Here is a 12,414-nt window from a genome sequence, read left to right on the forward strand (position 1 = left end):
GAAATGAAAAAAAATAATTGAGACTCAGGTTCGTATTTTGCAGCAGGAACGGTATCATTCTAACTAAAATCCAACAATTCCCTTTGGACAAAAGCTGGAAAACATACAAATAAAAGTGATCCTGGGGTCTTAAGAAGGACATTCTCAAAATCAATAAAAAGGCTTGCAACACTGAGCCTGTATGTATATATACATTGATACTTGTTGGAGAAATGAGCTGTAACGTTCATTCCTTGCCACCCTTTTCAATCCTGGTTCAGGACCTGCCCCACCCCCCATTTCAGATCTGCCCAATTCTTTGGAGAACTTCACTTGTCTACTGGGGAATGAATCTGGGCGCTAAAGAATCAAATCACTTTTTTAAAGGATTTTTTTTTCATTTTTTTTTCAAGTTTTGTATTTTCTTGGTCTTTTAAACAAAGATTTTGATATAGATCTTTTCCATTCATGTCCAAAAAGGTTTTATTAGTTTTTCTTTCAACTGCGAGTAACGGGTTTGATTTGGATTGTACGTTACGTATTTTTCAACATTTATTAATGACGTCTATTATACATCACATGCAATTTTGCATTTGTAATACGTCTAATGTACGAGTTTGCAGAAATAAAATATATTCTTTTTAATTTAGTTTAAAACAATGTTCATTACTTGTTAGTCAAGAAATCAGTTATTCATAAACGTACTTAAATGACTTAATTTAGAGAAAGATTTGCATTTTATTTCAAAAGGTGGAATGAATTTTGAATTTTAGAAAAATATTATGTTCTATCTTACAATCATTATGCAAGAATGTTTTTATATCACTGAATCACGTCAATCTCCACCCATTCCATTCTAGTTCACCCTGCAATTAGAAAGCACAATCTGGAAACCAAAATGTCCTGCTAATCTACATAATTCTACGATGGTTGTTCTAGTTTCTACTAAATGACTTTTATGTATATTAGATTTAGTTATCTTTCAAATTAAATATGATCTTATAGTCTTTTTTTCGTTTTTTAAAAATAAAAGCATGAATTTTGCTGCATAATTGAAATAATGCTGCTAAGTTTGAAATAATATTTGTAGTATTCTTATTCTACTATTCTAATAAAAATTACTATAATTTTAGTCTTATAAATATTATTCTGGATTTTAATCTTTCTTACGTTCATTATCTGTGTTTTCTGTTTGAAGAGGCATGTTGGGCCATTAAAACTCTTTTTCTTTTCCTATTCTGAGAAAGCAAACCTACCGTATTTTTGAATAATATTTACCGTATTTTTGGCTCTATGGGACTAACCAAAAACTTGGTATTTGTAATGATTTTATACAATTGCAAATAAATTATAATTTTATAAAAAAGTGAAAAAAATTTGGTAAATAGGATGAAATTTGGTAATTTTACCATCATATCTTACAGCGTAGCATAAAAACTATTTATTCAGTAAAATTTTATTTTCAGTTTTGTATTTATTTTCTTAATACATGGTAATAAGAACTATAACTTTGAAAACCAGAATTCGGGTAAATTATTATCATATGAACGAAATAACCAAATAAATTTCAAAGGTTACCTATAAACACAGTATATTTAGGTCTTGTAGTAACCAGAATTTTTTTATCCGTTTACGGAATGAAAATACAAAAGAATATCCCAGGCTGTGAACTAAACATATATAATAAACATATAGATATTTTGTTATAATAATCGACGTAAATTTGAGTTTTTATTATGAAAAGTTGCTACATGTTTGGCTTAAGTTCATTTTTCTCGTCTTTTGTTTTAAGAATTTAAATAAATAAGCTTAATCGTATATTTCAAATTCAACTTTTTTATTCTAATTATTTTATTTTTAGAGGAACATATTTAGTTCTTGAAACCTTTCTTCATTTTTTTAAATAGTTCCTTGTTAAACCTCAAAATTACTCCATAAACACAGGGAAAAAAATATGAAGAAAACCATGAGCTGTTAAGTAAAATTTACTAATGATATAAAATTGCGTATTTTTTTAAAATCTAGTGCTAATTTTTAATATAATCAGTAACCAATAAATCCAAAAAATATTCTTTTAAATTTAAAATTCTTAAAATAGTTTTAATACTCTGTTTGAAATAAGTGCTCGAGAATCTAATTGGAAATCAGAACTACAGGAAAAATAACAAAACTAAATAAACATTAAAGATAGATATCGCTAGACCGAATCTAAACTATTACTCACCAAATAGACAAAACATAAACTATAACTCACCAATCAACAGAATATGAACTATTTCTCATCAAAAAAGTCTAGAAGATTCTTATATTTTCCTACTACCTAATAGTTGCTTTATTCTTTAAACGTGATAATCATCGACATAACGTACAGAAAAAATGTTCAACAAATCGCGTAATTATCATTCGTGACTGATTACACGTTGGAAGAAAAATATGAAGTTGTTGCATTCCTCATTCTATGGGAATAGAAGCGAAATTCGTGTTGAGTTCCCCCCAAGAAGCGTATAAGAGTTTCGCCATTTTCTCGTCCCTTTCATCTTTTTTCTGGATCAACAGAAAAGTTAGGACTGACATCCAATCATGAAAAATTTACTCGATGAGATGTTTGGTAAATGATGTTTTTGGTCACAAAAAGAAGCAATTTTAGTTTATATCCAAAATTTGAACATGTAATTATCGTCAAAACATTGCTAGGTCAAGTGGTTCATTATATTTCCGATAAAGCTGCAGTGAATATTATTTTTTCTTTTATAGTCATCGTTGAACAGCTGACTCAATTTTTGAAATTACGATTACTAATGTTCTGTCCCGTAACTACTAATGTTCAACTCCGTAGCCTTGTAATCGTCATTGAGGAACAGACCCGATTTTAAATTTACGGCAGTGTTAAATTCCGTAAATTTGTAATTTTGAACCCGATCTAGAAGACAAGGGAACTCCTGGATTAAGTATTGAGAGAAATTTGCCTTCGTGAAGGACTATTTGAGGGAACTAACCTGCATTAGCGTTACATGGAGAGGAAAACCACGAAAACCTCTCACGGTTAGCCAGGCGGCAAGGGGACTTTAACCCATGATTCGTCTACTACTGAGGATATTTACGTCAGCCCTATGGTCGGTGCAAGCCGGGTGCGAAATTCGTATCGACCAGCCATTGAGGGGATTCGAACCCGGTTCACCTCATTAGAAGGCGAACTCTCTATCCCCTGAGCCACCACGACTCAGTGAATATGATTAAAGAAAAATAAGTCAAAAGACTTCTTTTATGCACTTTCCGTAATTTTTTTTTTTTTTGCTTGCATTCATTCTTTTGCAATATTTTAGATGATGGTTTTAAAAGTAATAAGATAAATAAATAAAATACAAAATGCAATTATTTATTTTATAATTTTTTTTTTTACATTTGAAAGTCAAGAAAATGTAGTTTTCATTTCTGATTCAATTCATTGCATTCAATTAAAGTGATCATTATTAAAATCATTACATTTCATTAAAAAAGTAAGTAAAAACAATTAGATTCAGACTAATTCTTTTAACAAGCTGATTAAGATAGTGTGGATTGTACCATTATTACATAAATATGTAAAATATGCTCCAAGTTGAAGAAAAACAAATCTCTTATAAAAATTTTTAAGGATAGCTTAATTAAGGACCCTCTTTATGAAGAGAAAAAAAGATTGTAAAATTTTCTTACTTACAATTATAAATAAATTTTAGTGATTTAACTTTATGTACTAAGTCTCATTTTTCAAGGCTTCCCAACAGTGGGAAAATAAAGGATATTTATCAAACAAAGCTAACATTATGACATTTATTGCATATCAAAATTTGAAAATAACACAGAGCTACAAGCTTTCATTAAACAGACACTAAAGATAAATAATATATTCACCTATGTACATGAAATAAATAGGAACGAAATGGTGAATATCTGAATTAATATGGATAAAGAATATTAATACTGATTTAAAATACTACAGACATGTGATTCTCTTTAATTATGCAAATAAAAATAAACTAATAAATAGTTATACATAAGTTAACTTAATCAAATGAATATTTAAATTAACATATAATTAAGTTTATTTGTGTATTTAATGAAATTGGAAAATTCTACATTTCGTAATTATGCTTTAAAAAGAGTCAAATAATGCAAAAAGTTTAAGAATATGATCAGCTCCAGTTATCATGGTAATAGTTATAGAAAATAAACATTGCAATGAACATTCAATATATTACATATTTGCATGGTAAAACAAAGCACTGGGATTGATGATTGCATACTTATAAGTATATACACAATAACAAAAATTTACAAAAAGCTAACAACTTGCAATATATTTTTAGATAAACAGTGATTTGATGAGCTAGTGTGACCAGCACTGAATCATTACATTCAGTTAAAGCATTTTATTTTCACAAAAAAATAAATAGCTAAATCATTACCGACAACTTTGAAATCAATGTGTATTATTAATTAATGTTAAGACAAAATGGGGATTTTTTAAGGACAAATTAAGGATTTTTTTTCAGAACGAGCCGTTTTGGTTGAAGCTTGCAGCTGTAAGCTTGAGTACACAAAGCAGTAAATTTACAAAATGATTTTTTATATTTTTGATGTATAATAATATAATCTACTATATTAAAAGCTCAAATAGATAGTCATTAGAAAATTTACTGAAGGGTTTTTTATACATATCAAGCATAATATCGCTAATTTGCAATGTTTAAAGCTCGGATAAAAAGTTAAAAGAATTAGAAAATTTACTAAAGAATTTTTTATACTTATCAAGTATAATATCGCAATTTACAATGTTAAAAGCTCAAATGAAAAATTATAAAAACAGACAATCGATTCAGTTTTTTAAATGACACATCATTTTTCAAGTACAGAATGTTGAAAAAAAATTCATTTACTAATTCTTCCGAAGACTTCTAGAATTTTATTACTTTAATAATTTTTAGAATTACATTAATTAATAAATTCATTCAAATATTCATTAATAAATATTAGTATCTATAGCAAAATATTCTCTTTTTTTTAAATGCGACTTTAATCCCTGATAATAATGTTCTTTTGCAATTTTATTGTTTTTCTGTCAATTATGTTGGAAAAGGGGAAAATCCGAGTAACTATTCCCTTAAAAATTCTACTTAAAATGCACAAGGAAGTAGGTAAAAAAATATTAGATGAGCGAAATACGTATTTACAATGCATATATTTTACTCTCAAACAAAACTGCAAAATCAGTACAGAGCCTTTTTGTTACATTATTTGTTCTAAAAATAATGTTATATTTCCACGGGGACTTTCTTACAAAACAATAACACTGAAGCACAATAATAAAAAAAATATAAAAATGAAATGCTCTTTTTAACTGTAGTATAGAAGTCCTATACGTATTATACAAACGTGATAAATATACACCTTAACAAAAGGAGAGAACAATACGCTTGACAATTCGTATAATTATCTTTCATGACATGCTATGCGTTAAAAGAAAAATCGATGAGTTACTTTCTTCCAATAAAAGAAATAAATAAAAATGCAGTAGGCGCACAATTCTTACAAGAGACATGTATGACTTAGACATCTCTCTGTCTCTCTCTCTCTTTCTCTCTCCTTCTTTTTCTTGATACATAGATAAACAACGCAGTGTAACTTCTTTAGTTTACATAAAAATATAATCAAATTGTTTATTTCACGCTTCTTATTAATTACGGTTGTTAAAGAAATTTAAACATAAAAATAATTTGACGCTTTCAGAGACGTTTTCATACTGTTCTTTTGTGAATCTTGTACGTCTTTTGAAATATCTATAATTTATTCAAAACAGGTTTTTGTTTATATTTGTTTAATAATTTATTAAATGCGAAGTTATTTTTTTGACGTTCCATAAATATTCTAACAATAATGTAACATAATTATTCGTGCAATTAATATTTAGATATTGTTAATATCTTGAATTTCAAAGGCTATATCCTATTAATATTTTAAAGATAATGTACTAGAAATTCTTCAAAAGTGACCTAGAAAAAAATAATCGTCAACAAAAACAAAACAGTTTCTTTAAATCCACTTCAGAATTATTGCGAGGACTATTTTACAAGTTGTTTAGGTCATTTGCTAAACTGCTGCTGTATCTGTAAGTTTTGAGTAGTATTAACTTTCCATGATAACTCTAAATTTTCGATGAAATATTGAAGTAACTATTTAACAGCTGATAATATGTGCTGCATGAATATGCTTTGTTAGAATAAATATGCAAATAAAATAAATGATATTTATAAATTTATAAATTTAATATACATTGAATGCCTTGAAAATCCAATAAAAATCTTTAACTGTTCCGTTTTTTATTTTTTTAAGTTCAAACGACCAAAAAGTGTGAATAATTCAGAATTAAAAAATGTAATGGTGTTTGTTACTATAAAGAAGTAAACACTGAGAAAAGGATTATGGATGAAACTTCAAGAATATGGTAAAATTTACAGCGTTTTTTGGTTTTATGAGAACACCATAGAGTAATTTTTACCACAGCGTTTTTCTATAGACTTATGGTAAATTCAACAATAAAAAATTATTTTATTAAATTGTGATCGACCGTGAATTGCTCGTAAGGACCCATTTGAACACCAAAGATTTTTTTTATCACAAATGTCTTTACCAATTAAGTAATTTTATCAGAATTGTTTTCTCAATTAAATAATAAATAAATCAAATTTAATGTTTATAAAGGATAAAATTTTTTTAAATGTAATGTATAATTTAATTAATTCCAAAATATGTCGATAGTAAAAATTTTAAGGGCATTTATAGCACAATAACAAAACATTGTATTATGAAGAATGGTAAAAAGAGATTGCATTACTGTTATATATTATACTGTTTTATGCAATATAACTAGGATTATTAAACATATGTTATATATTTAATGATCCTGGTTTTTCACTGAACACTGGATATTGAAAGTAATCGATATTTTATAAGTTTATTTAATTATTAGATATTTAATAATTCAAATGATCAAATCAGAGTTAATAAATATCTATTATTTTTAATTGACGATTAAATATTTGATATTTTTGATTAACCAATATTAAAAATCTCTTAGTAATGATTATGATTTTATATTTGAAATAAGTTTTAGCAAATGTAAGTAAACTCGAAACGTATCGGCCTGGTTGTTTTAAAACAAATTACAAAAATCTAAATGCATATTAATGAAATAATTTTTGATTTATTTATTAAAAATATGCATTATTATTTTTCATATGAAAATTAGTTATCTCCTAGAATAGAAAACAGAGACTTTACCATTAAAAATAATACTTAATGCATTTCCAGTAAATTAAATATAATGTATATGACATCAAAATATTTTTATTAATAAAAAATTTTTGAAAGTTAATTAAAAATTTGCATAAGATATCAATTGCTTCTATTCATTTCTTGAATCTATTGTTAAATTCCCTTTTTCTCTTTTAAAAACCAAAGAAAGAAAAACTCCTTTTTGATCAATCGGGTTAATTAATTCTTTTCAATTAATGGTTTTCATAATAATTTGAAATCAAATGCTTCAGGCAATGCTTTAACACTTATCAATACGAACCATCTTGTGTTTATTGATAAGTATTATTCTTAAAATGTGCAGCAGCTTTGAAATGTACTTCACTGAGTTATCCATTAAATTCTAGCTAATAAGCGATAAAAACTTAACAGCTTAATTACGGTCATTAGCTTATTTGGAGGGAAAAAAATCAAGAGCACGTGATGCAAATGTCTTTAGGCATTATATCAGAATTCGAGATCTTCTTGGCTTTAAAAATTATTCTTGTTTCCCATTAGTGATATTAATGCATACATCTGCAATATTTGATAGTATTTGTTTTCACTGTAAATTTAAATTTCTGCTCAAAATCAAACATTGCATTCACTTTTAATATGTTCTTACGTCAATTTTTTTAATTAGTACTTCGGTACATTTTTGGCATTTTATTTAACACGCGATGCGAAGTAAAATTGCAGAAAAAGTAAAAATCTCTTATTTATTCAGTATATTTATTATGGAAACAAAAACTATAAACCTAAGAATATTTTTATATGGGATTTGTTATTGTTTTTTTTTCTTAGTTATTTCTAAAACTTGATGCGTTATAAATTTAAAAGTTTTGCCATTACTAAACCGCACTTTTGCATGGAAAAAAACTCTAGTAAAATAACCATAGTGAATGAGAAATACATTTCCGATAAAAAAAAACTATAATTCTGGTAATGAAACACAAATATAATATATTTAAACCATTCTTCTTCAGATCGTAACGGTGAACACGGCATTTTGGTTATCAAAATTATAGTTCTTATTACCAAAAATTTAGTAAAAATGCAAAACTTAAAATTAAACTTAACAGAATAACAGGTTTTAATGACATAAAGCAGGGGTCGTCAAACGTTTTTGATCATCGACCCTTATATAATTTTTCGAAATCTTCATCGAACCCCATAAAAGTAATTTTCTGTTAATTAAAATAAAACCCTATTAGATACGTGTTTGTACATTTATTTTATGATTTTAAACATTTATTAAAATAATAGTACATTGTGTAACTATAGTTTAATGAAAAATATATTAATGTTGAAATTTAAATACCTTAATATTTATTAAATAATAAGTAATTTTGAATAAGTAGAAATAATGAGAAAAGTAACTAAAGATTTATTGTTTATTAATCAATGAGATGGGTGTGCAGGGTGTTTTTTTGCAAGGTTCGCTATATTGATTTCAAAATTGATCAATTTTAATTTTCGTCAAAATTGGTAAATTTTAATTTTTGTTGAAATTGGTCAATTATGTAATTTTCGTAAAAAATTACAAAGAGTGCCATGGTTTTGTGGCGGGCTGTACATTAATTATATATTGCTGCCATATTATTAATGCTTACCTTCTTTTTTACATGCTTTGATAATTAAAATTGATATCTAAATTAAACGAATGGTTTTATCGAAACAATAACTAATTATCCAAAACTATAAAAGTTTTAATAATGACACTGCGAATATTCAACACTGTTCACAGTTTGCGAAGATAGCTGAAACTGCGTTTGATATTTGTGTTTGTAACGTCAATGCTTGTCACACGTGACATTTGGACAAGCGCACATATGCATATGACTTATAAACCAGAAGTGCAGAGTACGTCCCACTGCGCGCTGGTACGTAAATATTTGTTTCACCCAAATAAATATACGTTTATTAATTTATGTTTTATGAAGAAACTGATATTAAGTCAATTATAAAGAAATTCACAAATTTTACATACTTAATTAGGTATGTGTGATTTGTGAATAAGGATATAATAATTATTTATAAATAATTATAATATGGAAATAATAATTTATAAATAATTTTATAGGAATCATTATGAAAGGGAACATTACCGAGCTTTTTGATGTTCCCATACAGCCAAAAACATGACAAATTTCACCATATTGCGAATAAAGAGTTTTTATGCATTGCTCTAAGGTATCATGATGAAATTTCCAAATTTTATCACATTTGCCAAGTTTTAAGTTATGTAATAAAATATTTTATTATTAATTTTATTGAAATATTATCACTATCGAAGCAAACATTACGAACATGTTTGATGTACCCATAGAGCCAGAAACATGGCAAATTTCATCATATTGCAGTTTTTAACGCACTTTTCTTCTTAGAGTAGAAATTGGTATATATTAACATCCTATTGTTCAAATTTGATGATATATAATAAAAAATTGTATTATAAATTGCACTAAAGTGATTTTGAATGACTTTACAGTTTTCCCTGACAGTAACTCATACAATTTCTATTTTACTGCGCTTGCATAAACATTTTTCTACAAATAACAGTGAGTTAAGCTTCGGCTAAGGTAAAGGAAATGCTATGAAAAATTCTTTCTGTTTGAGACTTTTACATAGCGTTTGTTTTTATTTCAAAAAACATAAGACCATTTCATTTAAAAATCAAGTTAACTTTTTGTAATATATTCGCCATAAAACTTCCAAGTAATTGTTGTTTAGTAAATTTTACGTAATCTTTTGCACAACTGCAGTTCTGTATTAAAAAAATTGTTTTTAGTTTATCTCAACAGCTAAAATGGGGGCCAATATACACCAAAATGCTTACAGTGTAGGATTTCTATAGTTCATATCAACACCTTTATCAGATTGATGAAAACTTTAAGGATTTTATGGCCTACAGCTAATCCACTCTAAAGACATTTAAGTAGAATGTTAATAACCGAAACAAACATATAAATCTATAATTAGCTGTCAAAAAGTATTAATAGTATCTTGAATTGTATCTGTTTGAGTATTTAACTTATGAAATCAAGAAATATATCATTTCTGAAAAGCGAATTAAACTAAATGACATTGAGAAGAGAAAAAATTGCATCGAATACATTTTACTTTAAAATTTATGCATATAATTTATGGCAAAATTTTTACTATTTTCAATTTATAATATGAAATTCTACTCAAATAGCTGAACTGCAATATCTTCAATTCCAATTAAATTAAATACAATTGAATAACACATATTTGATTATTGCACAAAGAAAACTTTGTTTACAGTAATCTATAAGATGTAAATGAGTGCGAGCGAAATATCTATAACTCAAGTCTTATCACGCAGGAACGAGTTTTAAGTAATCTTGAGGATTTAATTTCCTTACAAAGTAGGGATAAAATTTGTATCCTAATATTGTTAGGATAAGAGGTTATTTGAAAGCCATATTAAGTATTTCCTCGACAGATTTTAGACAATGTGAAAGTGACATAGTTGGCAAACTGAACGCGATAATTTTGCATGAAATATTATTAATACATACTAGTCAAGCCGTACATGAGATTATAACTTAATTCCCTAAATCCCTAGTTTCAAATCAATATTTTGTAAATGTTAAATTATGGTTTCGCCAACCACGCCAAAGTCCAGAGGAGATTATGATTTCCGTTATTTGTGAGTTATGAATATTAAAGTAGTGTCATGCATAAATGTTCATTACTTATGTCATTTTCCTATTTTACGCTGGACAATATGAAATTCAGATTGTACGAATGTTTTCAGTCAACGTAAGTAAGATTTAAGAAAGAACATTTATCTTTATCAAAAATTTCAATTAAAATAAGCAAAGCAATAAATGCATAATTTGAAAGCTAAAATACTCTCATGACAATTCCAAAATACGCTCAAATCTGTATTTTACGACTCCTGATTTAGTCTTGTGCTAGAACACTTCATAGAAAACTATGATGTAACTTTGCATTAAATCGACTCAAAGGATTTTTTTAAATATTACATTACATTATTAAATATTAGATTATCATAAATTGTTATTTATTATTGTACTGCTTATTCTGAGGAATCGCCTGAATTAAATAATTGAATTGCTTACAATTAAATTATTCTTGGATCAGAAAATGTCGTAAGGTTTGTAATAACCTATACATAATATTTATACCTACTTCCTTCATAGAGGATTGGATAGAATTGGTGTTCAACAATTAATAATTGTTACCTTCCTTTTTTCATCTGTAAAATATTCATAAAACTTTGAAATCATATTTTTTGCTATCTATCTTGTTCATAGAAAAATTTTATTTTATTTTTATAACCGACGATAGATAGGCGACCTAGTTCTGAGTTTACGACTATAATATTCAATTCAGCAGCCTTGAAATTTTGAGCCTAACCCAGAAGACAAGGAAACTCTCGGATCAATCATCGGGACGAACAAGCACTCATTGAGGACTTTTTTCATAGAACTAACCAAAATTTGCGTTACATGGAGAGGAAAAACCAAGATAACCTCCCACGGTTAGTCAGCCGGGAATGAGATTCTAAACCATGATCTATCAACCGTAGAGGATGTTTTTCGTCATAACTGTTTTCGATGTGAGATGGTAACAGCCAGTCACCGCTTATATCCGAACCTAGGTTCTTTATTTTAATTTTATTTTACAACCGACGTTGAGCAGCCAACCCAATTCTGAGCTTACGACTATCAATCTTCTACTCTGCAGACTTATAATTTTATATCCAGCACAAAAGAGAAGATAACTCTTAAAAATCTAACATTGGAGCAAACTGGACTTCATGGATAGCTTTTTTGATAGAATTAACCCACATTTGCGTTACATGGAGAGGTAAACCACGAATATCTCCCACGTTGAGCAAGACGAGAAGGGGATTCTAACCGGTAATTCGTTTACCAGTGAGGATACTTTTCAGCACCTCTTGGTTCCCATCACAGACTTATCAAAGTGATCACCCACACCTGCTTACTGAGAGCAGCTAGTAATGCTTTAGTGATCAACTGGGAACTGTGTCCATAAATCTACTTCAGAAATACATTTAAATTCCTTATCAAGCTACTGCCTTTTCTAAAA

The 12,414-nt window shown here is 27.5% G+C and overlaps 1 protein-coding gene across 1 annotated transcript in view; it reads right to left on the reverse strand.

Moving 5' to 3' along the window:
• The window catches only part of LOC107441037 (nephrin), a 342,812-nt gene that overhangs the window by 221,380 nt on the left and 109,018 nt on the right, over positions 1-12,414 (reverse strand). The window lies entirely within an intron of this gene.

This window comes from Parasteatoda tepidariorum, chromosome 5 (assembly GCF_043381705.1).
Source record: "Parasteatoda tepidariorum isolate YZ-2023 chromosome 5, CAS_Ptep_4.0, whole genome shotgun sequence".
NCBI classification, from domain to species: Eukaryota; Metazoa; Arthropoda; class Arachnida; order Araneae; family Theridiidae; genus Parasteatoda; species Parasteatoda tepidariorum.